We start from the raw sequence: 15932 nt of genomic DNA, 5'->3' as shown, positions 1-15932 counted from the left end.
GCAGAGAGAGAGGGGGACCCAGAATCCAAAGCAGGCTCCAGGCTCTGAGCTGTCAGCACAGAGCCCGACACAGGGCTCAAACTCACAAACCGTGAGATCATGATCTAAGCTGAAGTCAGACACTTAACAGACTGAGCCACCCAGGTACCCCAAGACTCCTTTTAACTGAACCATCTGGAGCTGCCTTGAGTCCCATGCTTGCCTTAGTCAGATACTGACTTCTCAAGAGTTGCTCTCCTTCATTATATTTAAATATAAGAAAAGAACCAATTCTTTAATGATCTTGGGGTTACCCTTTGATGGGCCAGGACCCATTCCACAAGGCATGGTTCTTCCATGGGGTCAGGTTAGCCTTGCTTTGCCTAGCAGCACCCTCAGCTTAACACTCTCCGGGTTTCTATCTCTATTTATCTATTATTCAAGACTTCTGCATATTGAAAACTACCCTTCAGTGCAAGAAAAGTCATTGAAAAGGCACAGTTTATAGAGCTCTAAAAATAGTAGGCCAGTAAGAAAGGAATAAACTGAGAGGTAATTTCTAATGTGAAATGACAAAATTAAACCAAAAAATAAAGAAAATGGCAGTATAACAAAGGTCTTAGGGATGATTACTTAGCAGACACTTGGGTAGACAGATCCAGAGGTGGATGTGGGGATTAACAGTGATAAGGAGATTAAAGGTGAAGCTATTTGGAGCAAAGTGGGGGAAAGGGTAAAGTCTAGTGATTTAAGGGAGCCATTCCTATTATTGCAATGTGTTTGACATTTCTACAGAAGCTGAACCTGGGCACATCTGTCAGAACATGGGCTGGAAGAAGGGCTTATGAAGGATTTATGGTATGTTTATGTTTTTGTAATTTGGGAAAGACAGACCCTGAACAAAAGACAGAATATTTTCAGGTTAACCTTAGTGAATTTGTCCATGCTTAAAATTGAAAATTTTATCATGTCAAAGTGGTGTGTTATTGTGGATATTGATGTTTTTCTGATCTGTCTTTTCTTAGAACCTGAGCTAGGAGTTATCCTCTGAGTAATTCCTGACATTTCTATTTGAAGGGGAAGTTTTCAGAGCTGAAAAAAAAAAAAAAAAACCTACCTCTTCAGTGCAGAGGAATTGAGGAGGGAAAGAGCTATGCCAGAGCAGATGCTTACTGAAAAGCCAAGACCTGAGGGACATGGGAATCTCAGCTACAAATACAATTCTTTCTCCCTGCTCCCTTTTAATTCGTAAAATGTGTCATCTCAGCTTTTATGACCCTCCTCTTTAGCATGCACAGGGAATAAACTCTGGAAGGCCACGAACTTGCCAGGGTCAGAGTCTGATTGCCAGTTGAGCACTGTTACAGGGCACCGATGCTGCAGGATTTTTTTTTTTTTCAATCAACCAAAATAAAAACATTTAAACACTGTCAGGAACACAAGTTACATATAAGCTATAGAAGCATATAAGTTTATCTGATTTCTGCTTTGCTAAGCACAATCACCTCATCTGATCCTCACAGCAGGAATTATTATCTCCCTTTTACACACACAACTATGCAACCTCTGACAAATCACTTACTCTTTCAGTTCCAGGTTCCTCCTCCATAAAATAACGAGACCGAGTGTCTATTTCTTTAGCATTGTTCCTTTATATTCCATTCTCGTGATTTATTTGGCCTCTGGAATTCTTCAGCTGTAAGTACCAAAATGACTAACTCTGTAAAGGAAAAATCTTACTTCCCACTTCTACACAACTATTCTTCTGTCACACACAGGAAACAGCAGAAATGCCCCTAGCTTGGGGTCGTACAAATGCGGCAATCTATTTCTTCAATCCATCCAGGGACTGAGATTTTTGAGTTGCTCTACCTTCTAGAGAACTGTCAATAAAACAAATCATTGATTTTGCGTGTGTGTGAGTGGGTTTATGATGTCTCCTTCTTTATATTCAATATCCTATGAGGAGTCTTAAGGAGCCGAAATACTAAATTGCAAAGTTCTCAACCAAAGTCACGCAGTCAATGTCCACCAAGTTTGAACACAGTCTTCATTTGTCTTGCTTACTGTTCTATTTGTAAGTGGACCTGACATGTAAAAATAGCTCCAGCAGTAAACCTTTGGTCTCAAAGTGGCTACCATTCCCCACGAGTGCTTTTATAACCATAGCTTACTTTGTAGTAAAGTTGTAATGACAGCTGTCATCAAAAGGCTTTCATGAAGCATTTGCTGACCTTTAGATGCTGCATGTAACAAGTGCTGTTGTAAAATCTTCAGGGTCTTGCTTTGGAGTCTCTTATTTCAACATAGTTGTCACATGGTTAACCCTAAATGTACCAAACAGAATCTGCTAATTCAAGCCATTTATTTCCCTGATGGTTACCTCACTCCTTATGTATTCAGAGTTCCTCTCACGTGCCAGAAACCATATTATGTCTAGATGCATGATGATGAACAAAATAGTCATGCTCATATCCACTTGGAAATCACTACCTAGCAGTGTTGCTAGACATAAAAATAAACAAACATACAGATAAATATACATCATATTTTCATGATTCTTGAATAGCTGGGAGATGCCTTTCCTAGTTCCTATATCATATCGGTGTGCTTTTAACCATTTGTTTCACAAGTGTATAACTTCTCAAGTACTTAACACTGATTGACAATGGAATGTGTATTGAGGGTGGGACAAATACTGACATTTTAAAGGCAGTGGACCAAGGCTCTTCAAACAGTGGTTACCAAAATCGTGAGTGGGGTGAGAAAGAAGACGTTCATTGAGGTCTTTCAGTTCCATAACATTTTTTTAAAGTTCTTATTTATTTATTTTGAGAGAGCATGAGCGTGGCAGGGGCAGAGAAACAGGAAGGGAAAGAATCCCACGCAGGCTCCACCCTGTGAGCAGAGTCTCACACAGGGCTTAATCTCAGAAATCGGGATCAGGACCTGAGCTGAAATCAGATGTCCAGCGCTCAACCTACTAAGCTACCCAGCCACCCCTGTTAACACATTTTAAAAATCAACTTTAGGGAAGCCTGGGCGGCTCAGTTGGTTAAGCCTCCAACTGTTGGTTTTGGCTCAGATCATGATCTCCCTGTTCCTGAGTTCAAGCCCCACATTGGGATGTGTGCTGACAGTACAGAGCCTGCTTGGAATTCTCTCTCTCTCTCTCTCTCTCTCTGCCCCTCCCCTGCCGGTGCTCGCTCGCTCGCTCTCTCTCTCTCTCTCTCTCTCTCTCTCAAAATAAATAAACTTAAAAAAATCAACTTTAAATTTCTGGTATCTCTAATCTTTAAAAAAAAGTTTAAACTTGATAACCTTCATGTCCATAATATAAACAAGTATGTTAGGAGTATTTCAAAGTGAATGCTTATGTTTTACCTTATGCCTGTGTTTTTACCCCTACTCAGTGTCATGGGGATCGTGCAAAGTGCCAATGTTTAATAATTAATACAATGTTTCTTAAAGTGAGATTTAATTATGTATCATTTAGTACTTGCTAGAAATAGACTATGCTAATTTTAAAATTTATTTTCAAGCCTTTCCTTCTAATCTCATAGGTATAAGTAACATATCAAGGATAACCATTGAGAAGGGGATGTTTGTCTTCATTCTTTATAAGGTACTTTTTCCCCCCTTGAGAACAGATTTTACTGAGCCACATGAAAAGATTTTCACTGTAAAGAAAACAATTGTAGAGGAAGCAAGCAAGTCAGACAATCCTTAGAAAAATCTGTTCAAATTATGCCAAAAAAATATAAATGATGGTAAGTGTCAGGTTAACTATCTTATATATATGGTTTGTTTGGCCATATTTTAAAATAGGCCTCAAAAAAATTCTGACACATGGGATAAGTTCTATCACCATGTTTTTAACCTGAAGTAAACTTTATATGGCTCTTTGTTCCTGATTTTTCTAATTCCCTTCACCCCAGTGGCTCAGTAGAGTCTCTCCAGCTCCATTTCAGACTTAATCAGTTCAGCAACTTCCCAGGCCTCATGTGAACAAATATGAAAGATTGGAAAAGTGAAGCTGCTCTATACAATGGGGGCTCATTAACATTGTTTTAACAAGCCTTAGTTTATGCGAGCGGTTGTCTAACATGCAGCTCTAATTTGAATCCACACTTCTCAGCATGGTAATGAGGGCTCTGCTGAATGCCAGTGTTTGTGCATATACATGAGCACTCTGCATTTAATTCAATCAAGAAAATAAAAACTTTCAGACTCAAGCTTAATTTGACTTTGGATTAACCATTCTGACAACACTGTAAAGTTCCCTATGAACGCATACACTTCAAAGAAAGATTAGAGGACATGATGAAATAGTGTGCGGCTGGCATTTACTTTAAAAGGAGAAATATTTAAATTTCTTCTTTAGGGGGAAGGTCATGTTTTCTGTTCCATTACGGCATTAGTAATGTACGTGCCCTCATGTGTGGTTGAAGAGAGCACAGAGAAAGGTTTGAATCTCGGTTTTGCTACATAGAGCCATGTGGCTAGAACAATTTACTCATGAGGTTTGGCACTGGCAAAATATAGCCCCCTACAATATGATATCCAGGATGGGAAAACAGGATGCACATTGAATGATTAAAATAAATAATAATTCATTCTATCCATAATCAGTGAATCATTGAAATCAAACATACACAAAATAAATCATGGAAATATTTTAATTAAAGCAGCCATGCAGGAAAAAATAGGTTTCTGGATTTTTTTTTTTACTAAAATACAAAATAGGAGGGCCTACGTGGCTCAGTCGGTTAAGCATCAAACTTTGATTTTAGCTCAGGTCATGATCTCAGGGTCATGGGATCGAGCCCTGCATCAGGCTCTGTGCTGACAGCTCAGAGCCTGCTTGGGATTCTCTCTCTCTGCCCCTCCCCTGCTCATACTCGTTATCTCTCTCTCCTTCTCTCTCAAAATAAATAAATAAAACTTTAAAAAATTAAATAATTAAAACACAAAATAAAACATTTCATCAATTTGAAAATTAGTTATGAAATAAGATTTCTCAGGAAATACAAAAATTTTAGAATATATTTTCATATATATTTTATATAATACATTTTATAATTAATCTAAGAAATGCACACAAAAGTAGATATTTTAGAATATATACATGTTTATTCTGAAGTTTTATTTTTCAGAATGTACGTATGTATATGTGTGTGTGTGTGTGTATATATATATATATACACCTTAAGTTTTTCAAAATTTATAATGAAATTTCATCTTAGCCTTCTATCCCTCAATAATGTATAATACATTGTCAAACTGTCTAAATGTTTTTTCTTTGCTTATTTGCTGGTGAACTTAATTATAAGTTCCATTTCATACTCAAAGTCAGATTGAAACAATACATAAAAGGTATATTCACCTTATTTTCCATAATTCTTTCTTTTGCTGAAACTTTGCAATGACTCTCCATTTTATTCAGAATCAAGGGTGCCTGGGTGGCTCAGTCAGTTAAACTTCTGACTCTTGATTTCAGCTCAGGTCATGAGCTCATGGTTTGTGGGTGTGAGTCCCACATGGGGCTCTTTGCTTGGGATCCTCTCTCTCCTTGTCTCTCTCTCTCTCTTAAATAAAAAAAAATAATAAAATAAAATAAAATAAAATAAAATAAAATAAAATAAAATAAAACTTAAAAAAAAAAAGAATCAAAAGTGAAGTTCTTATAATGACCCATGAGGCTTCTACCAATTATTCTCTAGCCACCTACCCTTCAACGCAAAGTCCTAGGGATATTCTCCAGTGACTCCCTCCTCCAGCTACTTCTCTCACCTCATCTTTTATTTATTTTCTTCTCACCCACTTGCTCCATTCAAACTGTCACTGGCTGGAAAGTGCTTCCACCAGGTAATCTTCATGGCTAATCCCCCTCCTTCTTCAAGTCTTTGGTCACGTGTCATTTTCCTAATGAAGCCCATTTTGCAATACCGCATTTGAATTAAAACTCATCACTTGCCTGTATTCTGTTCCCCCTTACCTAGTTTCTAATCTCTCCTCTTTTTATTTATAGTAATAATTACTATATGATGTAATTTATTTAGTTATATCTTTAATGAGTAGATGTACTTCTACCCTAGCTAGAATGCAATAGTAAATATATTAAATAATATACTTATGAATTTTCCTAATTTATTAAGCTTATGATATTAAGCTTATTGATTTTGCTTATTAAGCTAAATATATCCTCCTCAATTGTTCATCTTCTTCCAACCTGAGGTAATTATTGTTTGTTTTAAAAAATTTGTTTAAATGGGAGGTTCAGTTGGTTAAGTGTCCTACTTGGGCTCCAGTCATGATCTTGTGGTTTGTGGGTTTGAGCCCCACATTGGGCTCTGCGTGGACAGCTTAGAGTCTGGAGCCTGTTTTGGATTCTGTGTCTCCTTCCCTCTCTTCTCCTCCCCTACTCATGCTCTCTCTCTCAAAACTAAAGATTTAAAAAAATAAAAAAATAAAGCATGTTTAAAAACATTTTTTAATGTTTATTTATTTTTGAGAGAGAGAGAGAGAGAGACATGGCACAAGTGGGGGAGGAGCAGAGAAAGAGGGAGACACAGAATCTGAAGTAGGCTCTGAGCTGTCCACACAGAGCCCATCGTGGGGCTCAAACTCACAAACCATGAGACCATGACCCAAGCTAAAGTCGGAAGCTTAACCTATCGAGCTATTCAGGTGCCCTTAAATTTTTTATTATTCATGGGGGTGATTTTTTTTTTCAAAATGGGTTCTGAAGTAGTACATAGATAATATGCTTTCTAAATTCATGCATATCTTTAATATATCCTTACCTTGGCTGGTTACAGCATTTAGGGGTTATAGCTCTATTCTTTCTTTAGTCTGTTTTCTTATATCAAGACTGGCAAAGGAGTAACTCAATACTAGTCTGACTTTTTTTTCTTTGTATGAAACTTGCACTTTCTGCCTGGAAGCTTTACAAGACTAATATGAATTTTTGTTGTTTTGATATCTGGAATTTTATCAATATGCATAGGAACATTTGTTTTCTTATCAATCTAGTCCAGAATTTAATGAGATTTCAATCTGCAGAATTGGATTCTCACTAATCTCAAGGAATTTTCTCCTATATCTTCTGTAATTACTGACTTCTGTTCCATTTTGTTCCATTTTATTTTCTGAATTTATCATCTAAGTTCCTAGCCTTCTCATTTCAGATTTACAGTTCTTTATATTTTGCCCTATGCTTGGAGCTATTTTTTCCATTTCATTTTCCAAGCGACTGACATAGGCCCACTTAATACATTTTTGGTTAATTGGGTAGTTATGCTTTCCTTTGTTTATGACTTCGTATGAGCATTTTTTCTAAACCAAACTTACATTAATTACTTACAACATTGTAGAAAGAAGATAGAATATGCAGCTAATGTGTTTATTTTGCTTTGCTTCTTGAAACTAGATACAATGATGTGAATTTAATGCTTAATAGAATAATAAATAGAGATAATAAATAGGAAGAAATACAATAATAAAAAACTAACATTTTTCAGCATCTCCAAATTGTGAACATTCATGTAGTCCAACTTTTAAGACTGTGACCATTTCCAAAGTATATATGTAAAAAATATACCTATTTCAAAATATGGTGAGGTCCTCATTTTTATGAAAAGAGGAGCCACCAATCTCAATTTCCAAAATGAATTATCTTTGGACATTTTTCATACTGATGAGTCTAGCGAGGCACATTTTAAAAATGAGGCAGCTGTTAAGTTTAAGAAAATTTCACAAATTAGAATCACTTGGTTATGTCTAATCAGAAAAGTTCTATGCAATACACAGAAGCAGTCCCAGTGGAATTCTGAATACCAAATGTTCCATTGTCATATTCGTATAAAATTTTTATCCCATCCCACAAGATAAATTTGATATATTTTATGATATACCAGTGAAAAATTAAATTATATTTGTTTCCTTTGGAATTTAAAATAAAATGTGATTACTATTTTTAAGAGAATGCAAAAAAATGTGCAGAATATTTGTTCCCTCACCAGTTTATTAAAGAAAGTGTTTAAACTCTTTATACTGAATGACACTGATAAAAAATTTAAAGAACAAAAGTTAGGGCTTATATAATAAAAAATGGAACTCATCCATATGGTTGCTTGTATAAATATAGTGTATTAAATAATTCAAGATACTGTACCCTTATGCATATAATGCTATGGTTTAGTGATGCTTATTGTAAATGATGCAAAAGGCAATATCAGGAGAAGTCATCACCATTCTTGAAAAAACAGAACTCTTTAACCCCTTAGGTTGAATTAATATTATAACCACTGGTGAAGTATAGCATACATATTTTTTAAAATATTCTATTAACAATAGGTTTTTAAACATTTTTTTTCTTTTTTTTTTTTCTTAGCTTTAGGACAAGAACATAGGAAACATAAATTCTTTGTTACTGATTTCACCACTACAATATAGCACAGATCAGGGAAAACATGGATGAGGAAGAATGAAATTTATTAACTTCCTGGGTTTGACAAACACATGTTTCTCAGACTGTAAAAATATATTATAGATTATATTATCCAATTTTTGAATATCCACAAAGATGAATAAAAAGTTTGATGTTTCCTAAGAGACTCTTAAAAACTGAGAACAAACTGAGGGCTGATGAGGAGTGGGAGGGAGGGGAGGGTGGGTGATGAGTATTGAAGAGGGCATCTTTTGGGATGAGCACTGGGTGTTGTATGGAAACCAATTTGACAATAAATTTAATATATTTAAATTAAAAACAAATTTGATGCTTCCAAAAAATGACAGGACATCTTAAAAAATTTATCGTATGGGGTACTACTATTTTACTACCTGATGTTCAATTCTTAGGTTTAATTTTTTTCAGAAGAAAGTGGAGTGCAAGTATGAACGTTGTTCTGAGACTTCATATTATATTAAATAGTTGAAAGCTAGTATTACTTATGTAACAAACATTCATAAATCCATTGCTTATGTAATAAATACTATGACATTGCACTTTTTTCGCTTTACTGAACGTATCAAGCAATTGAAAGGAAATCAATCTACAAACAAAGGTCATTACATGGAGGAGGACAAGCTGTTCTCTATCTGCAGTTTTGTGGGGATTTTTTTGTTTTTTTAATGTTTATTTTTGAGAGAGAGAGAGAGAGAGACAGAGAGGCTGCAAGCAAGGGAGGAACAGGTAGAGACGGGGACGGGGGACCCAAAGTGGGGTCTGTGCTGACAGCATACAGTCTGATGCTGGGGTTGAACCCACAAACCATGAGATCATGGCCTGAGCCGAAACCAAGAGCCCGGTGCTTGACTATCTGAGTCACCCAGGAGCTCCTCTATCTCTCCAGTTTGAACTGCAGATGTGAAAAGAAAGTGAACTTTTATTCTCTAGTTAAAGCATGAGTAGCTAAAGGTGAAATGCTTTTCATAGATACCTTCTTGGAAAATCCAGTTAACTTTTATTAATATAATACTTACTGATTGCTGGCTTTCACTTAGGATGGAGTTTGATAAGTATCATTTCCATCCTACCACCACCGCAACCTTCAGATTCATAACTTTTGGACAGCCTTCAGATTCATAACTTCTCTTAAATCCATCAGAGAACCAAGGTGACAGGACAATCAACTAACCTTAAACTAAGGAAAGTCAGACACCTTCAAAAGGAAGTAAAATATAAGCCCTTGTTTACCTGACAGTGAATTCCGTCAGACACTTGGTGAAGTCAGAAAAAATGGGACATATTTTAAAAATATTGATAATTTAAATAATTTAAATATTGAAAAGAAAAAACCCACTGTTGAATCAGAATTATAAATTCATCAACAAATCTTACTTAGTTGAAGACGGGACTAACCACCAGGCAAAACATTAAGAGGGTATATTGCCAATAGGCCTGCACTATATAATGTTAAAGGAGGTATTTCAGATGGAAGAGTTAATACAAGACAGAAATTTGGATCTACCCTATTAATAATGTGCACTGGAACTTATACTACTATTTCTATGAGGTGACTGAATGTTTAAAGCGAAATTAATAGTAATGTATTGTGTGTTTGTAGCATGTATAAAAAAGGAAATGTATAGCAATAATAGTACAAAAAAGGAAAAATGGAGTGTACCCTTTTAAGGTCATTATACTACATGTAGAGCAGACATAATTTTATGTAAAGGTAGGAACTGATTAATAAAGGGTGGATATTTTCAAACCCAGGGCCATTATTTAATGTGGAAAGAAGTCAATGGTGGGGATAATCAAAATTATAAAATTCTTAATATCAAATAAGACACAGAAAGAGGAAAAATGAACAGATGGAACAAATAGAAAACAGCTAGCAAGATGGTAGATTTTAATCCACCCTCAATAATTACTTTGAAGGTAATTCAAAGTACATAAAAGAGTCAATTAAAATCAGAGACTGTCATATTGGATATTTTGTATATACCAAACTATATGCTGCGTACAATAAAACCACATAAACATAAAGACAGAGATAGGCTAAAAAGTAAAGCATATCACTGCAAGTAGAAATGGAAAGAAAGCAGTAACAACTACATTAATGTCACATAAAGTAGACTTCAGAACAAGGACGTTTATGAGTTAAATAATGACATCACAAAATGATAAAGATGACAATTCCCCAAGAAAATATATAATTCCTAAATGTGCATACATCTCATAACAAAGCAAACATGAAGCAACAACTAATAGCACTAAAAGTACTATTACACATCCACAATTATAATTGGGAACATTAATATTCCCCTTTCAATACTTGAATGAACAAAATATAAACAACAATATCAAAGCATTTGGCCTAATTGACATTTATAACCCCTCTTCAGTGAGAACAGAAAATGCACATTGTTTTCAAGTGCAAATGAGATACTCAGAAAGAAAAGCTATATTGTGAGTCATAAAATAAAAAAAAAATGTATATTTAAAAGTCTAGTCATTATAGGTCTATTTGGTCTTACTGAATTGCAGTGAAGTAAGAAATATATTGGGAAAATCTTCAAATATTTGAAAACTAGCTCCCTTGTTTAAATTTTTATTCATTCATTCATTCATTCATTCATTCATTCATTTAGAGAGAGAGAGAACAGGGGAGGGAAAGGGGAGGGGGGAGACAGAGAATCCCAACTAGGCTCTGGCCTGTCAGCACAGAGCTGTGAGATCACAACCTGAGCCTAACCCAGGAGTCTGACGCTCAACCAACTGAGCTACTCAGGTACCCTGGAAATTAGCTCCCTTCTAAGTAACCAATGGGTGAAAGAGAAAAACAGAAGAAAAAATTTTTAAAAATTTGAAGAGAATGAACATAAAGGCACAATATATCAAATGTATGGAATACAGCTAACGTAATCTTTAAAAAGAAATGTATAGCATTAAAGACTTACATTATAAAAGAAGAACTTTCTAAAATAAATGAACTATACTTCTACCTTAATAGGCTGGACAAGGAGCGGCAAATTGATTTCAAAGCAAGAACAAGGGAGAAAATGAAATACAGGAGCACAAGACACAAAACTGACAAAAGAATAACAAATAAGAAAACTCAATTAAATGAAAAGCCAGTTCTTCAAAAAAAAAAAATGGTAAATCTTATCAAGCTCTAAAATCCAAGAAATAAATACAATAGAAGACACAAACAACCAATATAAGGAATAAATGATGGGATAACATTACAGACACTACAAATATTAAAAATATACTTAAATAAAATTACAAAAATCCATGCTAATTATTTTGATAATTTAGGTGAAATACAAAATCTTTGACAGAAACAAACTGCCAAAGCTCACCATAAATAGACTGAATGCCCTGTGTTTAATAAGAAACAGTTAAAAATCTTCCCATATAGGAACTCCAACCACAGATGGATTCAATGGAAAATTATACTAAACATTTAAGTAGGACATCATATCAATTTTATGGGCACTGTTTCTAAATAAAGAAGAAATAACACGTTTTAAAAGGCAAGTATTAATCTGATACCAAAGCTCAATAAAAATATCTTAAGAAATGAAAATTATAGACCCAATATCCCTCATAAACACAAATACAAAAATTCACATCCAAACATTAGCAAATAGAAACCAATAACGTGTAAGATAATATAACATGACCAAGTGAGTTTCATCTCCAAAAAAAAAAAAAAGTCAGTTCAATATTCAAAAATCAGTCAAGGTAAAGATACAGGGATTAGCATGGCCCCTGCACAAGGATGACACTCAAATTCAAGAAGAAAATTCAAGAAGAGTTTTTTGCTGAATGCTGTGGATCAGGATACAGTGTCAGGCATGGAAGTCACTGTCCACATTTGAGAAGGACAGAATTACCACCAGGACATTGAAGGCCCCCAATCCTCTGTCCCCAAGCCTACTTTTTTTTTTTGCTAATAAAATATTTTTTCTTTTACTTCTAAAAAAAAAAAAACTCAAGGTGATTCACCTCATTGACAAAGATGCAAAACCACATGATCATATCAGCAGATAAAGAAACATTTCTTTAACAAAATTCATATATATTTATTTATGCAAACTAGAAATGGAAGTGAATGTCTTCAACCTGATAGAGAGATCTATAATAAACCTAACATACACATCAGGTAACATACATACTGTGTTTAATAATGAACAAAGAATAAAACCACATCAATAGGACAAGAAAAAATAAAACCAATTTTGTTCACAGCTAACACGACAGTCTTGATAAAATACCAAAATTCTACAAAAAAATTTGATTAGAACTAAGTGAACATAGTAAGGTCACAGAATATCAATATACAAAAATCAATTGTATCCTTAAAGACTAGAAATGAAAAGCTGTAAATTAAGATTAAAATATCACTACTTTTAATAGCATGCAAAGACATAAATCACCTAAAATCTTGCAAAATAAGTGTAAGATCTGTATGTTGAAAACTACAAAATATTGATGAAACAAATAAAAAAAATAAACAATTTGAGTGGTATTCCTGTGTCACAGATTGAAAGATCCAATAATGCAATTCCAATCAAACCCTACCAAGCTTTTCTTGAAAGAAATCAACGAAGTCTAACTTTATGTAAATGTAGATTATAAATTTATACAAAAAGGATAAGGAACTATAATAAGGAAAACAAGTTTGAGAAAGAACAAAGTAAGCTTACTAGCACTACCTACTCTCTAGACCTATTATAATGATAAAATAGTGAGGATGGAATGGAATTGAAGTCATGGGCTATATAGATCAGTGAAAATAAAAAAGGGCTCAGAAAAAGATGCTTAAATAAAGTTCAATGAATTCTCAACAAAGGTTGTTTTTATTTTGTAATGATTATTTATTTGTGAGAGAGAGTACGAGCAGGGGAGGGGTAGAGAGAGAGGGAGACAGAGGTTCTGAAGCAGGCTCTGCACTGACAGCAGAGAGTCCTATGCAGGCTGAACTCAGGAACCATGAGATCATGACCTAAGTTGAAGTCAGACACTTAACCGATTGAGCCACCTAAGTGCCCCTCAATAAAGGTTTAAAGATAACTCTTCAGGGAAAGGATAGTTTTTTCATAAATAGAGCTGGAACTATTAGATATATGTTGGCTAAAAGTGGAACTCAACTCATATCATATACCTCTTACCCAAATAAAAAACTTAAAATGTACCATAGACCTAAATGGAATGTAAAATAAAAAACAAAGATCCTTAGTAGAAAACATAGGGGTAAATCTTACATTTGGCAAAGATTTCTTAGATACTACCCTGAAAGCACAAACCATAAAATAAAACATAAATTGGATTTTACCATAATCAAAATGATATGCACTTTGACAAAATATGTATTATTAAAGGAGTGAAAGACAAGTTACAGAAAGAGAGAAATATATCAATACATGCTAATACGTAATTGATAGCTCTATTCAGAAATACAAAGATCTCTCAAAGTTCAACAAAAATAAAAGCAAATATTCCCCAAATTGGACAAAATGTTTGGACACTTCTCCAAAACAGAAATATGGATGGTCAATGAGTACAAAAGAAAATGCTCAAGATCAAATCATTGGGAAGGACAAATTCAAACCATAATTAGATGCCACTATATGTGTTTAAATGGCTAAAAGTTACCAGGTATTACCAAAAATATGGAGCAACTAGAAGTCACAACAATTTTCTTTGGAATTCAAAATGGTATAGCCATTTTGGAAAAATTTGTGTCAATTTGTTATAATGTTAGAAGGGCACTTACCCTATAACCAATCAATTACGTATATTTATCTATGTGAAGTAAAAGATGTGCACTCACCCAATAATCTATATGCAAATATTTGTAGCAGTTTTGTTTGGAATCAACAGAAACTGAAAACAGGCCAATTGTGCTTTAACTGTGAAACCAACCAATAAACAAAATGTGTTACACCCATACAGTGGAATACAACTCTGGAATACAAGTGAATAGTTGAATAATACATGCAATGATTTGAAAGAATCTCAAAGTGGAAAAAAAAAACAATAAAAAAGCTTTATATTGCATGATTCAATTTATTTGGCTTTCTTACAAACATAAAACTATAGAGACAGAAAACAAGTCAATGGCAATACTAGGGAAGCACCGTCTATAAAGGAACATAAAGGGCTTATTTAAGTGTTGGAGCAGTTCTCTATCTTGATATTGGTGGTAGTCACATGACAATATATTTACGAAAGTAAAAAGGGTAAATTTTACTGTATGCAAGTTATACCTAATTAAAATAAAAAAACATATTTATAATTATGCTTACATATAGCTGATAACTATCCATTCCTTCCAGTTTAGTTCAAAGCTAATTCCTACCTGACAATAGGAAATATTTCCTTTTGTTAGATTATATACCAAATGACTTTCAATGACCAGAAAAAAATCCTAGCTAATTATTCTAATTTATTTTGCTATTAGCTTGAAATATTTGGGTGTTTTTAAAGTTTATTTATTTTGAGAGAGAGAGGAAGAGAGAGAGAGCACGTGCAAGGAGAGGAGGGGCAGAGAGACAGGGAGTGAATCCCAAGCAGGCTCTGTGCTGTCAGCATGGAGCCCCATGCAGGGTTAGAACCCCCGAACCGCGAGATCATAACCTGACCCCAAACCAAGAGTAAAATGCTCAATCGACTGAGCCACACAGGTACCACAGCTTGAAATATTTGTAACTGCTGATAGCCAATACTCTTTCCTAAAAGTGAAATTTATAACCAAATACATAAAGTTAGTTTTTTATAAAGATCATAATAACAATAGTTCTTTTCTTTGAGGATATAATTGTGAATCATTCCATTGTAACCTTAGAAACTTTATAAAGACTGACTTAATTGGGACACATGTATTTTAGATTACATAGTTTCAATGTATTAAAAAAATACAGAGCAAGTGTTCAAAACTTTTTTTATTTGTATTTATTTTTGTTTTAATTAGAAAAAAAATTTTTGACAACTCTCAGAGTTTACTGGTTACAAGGGAGGAGGTGGGTGGGGGGAAGGAGGTCATGGGGATGGTATTAAAGAGTATACTTATTGGGGTGCCTAGGTGGCTCAGTCAGTTAAGCATCTGACTCTTGATTTGGACTCAGGGTGAGATCGAACCCTGCATCAGGCTCTGTGCTGACAGAGCGGGGCCTGCTTGGGATTCTCTCTCTGCCACGCCCCAACTCACACTCTCTGTCTCAAAATAATAAACTTTAAAAACAAAATTCTTAAAAATAAAGGGCACACTTATCATGATAAAAATAATACAATGATTACAAAATTTAAAAGTCGTTTTTTTAAGTGATTTGATAGTTCATGTTTTGCAAAGTAGTTTTCAAAATGTATATTGTAATGTACAAAGAAAAGTCTATGGATATGTTGGAAAATATATATTAATAGTACCATATTTCAACACTTACAGTATTTCAAAATAATATTATAATCAAAATGTATAATGCCTTTACAGTGGGAA

At 34.3% G+C, this 15932-nt stretch overlaps 1 long non-coding RNA gene and 1 other non-coding gene across 3 annotated transcripts in view; one reads left to right on the top strand and one right to left on the bottom strand.

Moving 5' to 3' along the window:
• LOC123384387 overlaps positions 1-15932 on the bottom strand; it is a 150009-nt gene that overhangs the window by 50710 nt on the left and 83367 nt on the right. The window lies entirely within an intron of this gene.
• On the top strand, positions 12154-12257 carry LOC111556957. The gene has a single exon (XR_002736657.1). It is a non-coding gene; the product is annotated as a U6 spliceosomal RNA (small nuclear RNA).

This window comes from Felis catus, chromosome A1 (genome assembly GCF_018350175.1).
Source record: "Felis catus isolate Fca126 chromosome A1, F.catus_Fca126_mat1.0, whole genome shotgun sequence".
NCBI classification, from domain to species: Eukaryota; Metazoa; Chordata; class Mammalia; order Carnivora; family Felidae; genus Felis; species Felis catus.
The sequence above is the reverse complement of the archived record's forward strand: the minus strand, read 5'-3'. Positions and strand labels throughout refer to the sequence as shown.